A 2,224-nucleotide genomic window follows, 5' to 3' on the forward strand; every position below is an offset into this window, starting at 1 on the left:
CAGCCGATGGCTGTTCTCCCCGCCTCATTTCAACTGCCCTCATCCCGTATCCGCCCCGGCACAACCTCGGAAACAATCCCCTCTGCCATCAATGGCTTACGTCATAAACCGCAGGTCCGCCCTTGCCTCTGCAGCCAATCCTCAGCTGCCCCGCGGACATGCCCCTCCCACAACGTCCCCGCCTCCATGACACTATAAAACCCCATGTACTTCCCGAATAAAATCAGACCTGCGCATAGACCTCGTCTCCGTGGTTTTTTCCTCCATCGAACCGCGCGTCCCCACCAAGCCTTGAGCCGCCCGCTGCCGCCCCGGTCAGGCCGTGGCGTAGGCCCGATCCCCGGCAGCGACTCGCCTGCAGTGACCCGCCTGCAGTGCCGCAGCAGAGGCCAACAGGTGGTGCCCGAACAGGGACCTGAACCCTGGACCCTCAGATTAAAAGTCTGATGCTCTACCGACTGAGCTATCCGGGCCTACACAGGGACCCCAGCTACGGCCCCTTGTCTGGCCAGCCCGCTGCTGACCCCCCGCACGGGACCCATCGCCGTCCTCCCGTGCCGCCGCTCAAGGTAGGGACTCTCCGGCGTTGCTCCCTTCACCCCCCTCCTGAGCCCTCTGCCGCGATGGGGGCCTCCCTCTCATCCCGTCAGGTTCCTCAAGTCCGCCTGCTCGCTGCCCTCTTAGAGACTCACCACGTGAAGGTCTCTCTCCGTCAGCTACAGCGGTATTGGGACCTTCTCCTACCCTTTAACCCTTGGCTCGTCACCTGTGCTCTCTGGAGCCCAGAGACCTACGAACGTTTAATTCAGCAGGTGACGTCCGCTATGGAGCACGATCGCAAGCAGTTTCCCCCCGGCCTTATCCCGACCCTCGTCGCTATCCGCGCCTGTCTCCAAGGTGTGCCCTCCCCTGCCTCCGCTCTCGCCTGTGAGCCTAGCCACCCTCTCACCTGCGATCCTGATGGAGACGACGATGCTCGTTCTCTGTCCGCCCAGCTAGAGGCCGCGCTCGAACTGGATCCCCCCACAGCCTCCGATCTGGACCCCAACCAACATGGTGACCGCCCGCCTTGCACTACGCCAATGGATGTTTTCCTCTTACAACACCTCCTTCCTCAACTACACCCACTCCCTCCAGCAACACATCCTCACCCTCGAATCCATCAAGCCCCCAACCCTCTCAGCTTCCCTCCTTAGAGACGTGCTCCAAAAATTCCTCTCCCTTTTCCAACCCTCCAGCCTCCTCCTCTACGCCTTCCTTTTCCTCCTTCTCCTCCTCCTCTTAGGCCTCGCCTGCTGTATCCGCAAGTCCGTTCGCCAGCACCGAGAGCGGCAAAGGCTCTTGGCCACAGCTGTCCTAGTCCTCTCCCAAAGCCATCCCCTTCCCGAGGAGGCCCGGCACGCCCAGGTGTGGCTCACGGAGGTGGCAGGAGGCGGCCATCGATAGGGCCCATCGTGGTCGCCTCGAGCTGCGGGTACGGGTTCTCTGCCCTCCACATGGGGAATCGGGCATTTCAGCCGCCCTCCCCTCTGCTCACGCCCCCCTCGTGCCCCCACGCCCCCTGCCGGTAGCCCCTCCTCGTTCCTTTCTCTCCTATTTCCCCTCCTCTCACCCCCCTCATCTTTCCTCCCTACAAAATGTCAATCCCACAAAACCTGTGCGTTCTTATTTTTGAAAGAGGGAGCAATTGTCCCCTGCTCCCACCCTGCCTTTCGCTTCCTTACACTTTGCCCGCCTGTTCCTCGTAACCTCCCTGTATTATGGCCCTTCTCAGCAGCAGTTTGTGCTGCTGCCTCCCTCTGCCCCTCCTCTCAGCCACTGTTATCTTCCCCCTCCCAGCCGATGGCTGTTCTCCCCGCCTCATTTCAACTGCCCTCATCCCGTATCCGCCCCGGCACAACCTCGGAAACAACCCCCTCTGCCATCAATGGCTTATGTCATAAACCGCAGGTCCGCCCTTGCCTCTGCAGCCAATCCTCAGCTGCCCTGCGGACATGCCCCTCCCACAACGTCCCCGCCTCCATGACACTATAAAACCCCATGTACTTCCCGAATAAAATCAGACCTGCGCATAGACCTCGTCTCCGTGGTTTTTCCTCCATCGAATCACGCGTCCCCACCAAGCCTTGAGCCGCCCGCTGCCGCCCCGGTCAGGCCGTGGCATAGGCCCGATCCCCGGCAGCGACTCGCCTGCAGTGACCCGCCTGCAGTGCCGCAGCGGAGG

General features: G+C 61.7%; 1 non-coding gene across 1 annotated transcript; it reads right to left on the reverse strand.

Annotated features, from left to right (window-relative positions):
* Positions 1 to 400: 400 nt before the first annotated feature.
* Positions 401 to 473, reverse strand: TRNAK-UUU (transfer RNA lysine (anticodon UUU)). Its single transcript has one exon. It is a non-coding gene; the product is annotated as a tRNA-Lys (tRNA).
* Between the last annotated feature and the right edge of the window lie 1,751 nt (positions 474 to 2,224).

This window comes from Dasypus novemcinctus, chromosome 14 (genome assembly GCF_030445035.2).
Source record: "Dasypus novemcinctus isolate mDasNov1 chromosome 14, mDasNov1.1.hap2, whole genome shotgun sequence".
NCBI lineage: Eukaryota > Metazoa > Chordata > Mammalia > Cingulata > Dasypodidae > Dasypus > Dasypus novemcinctus.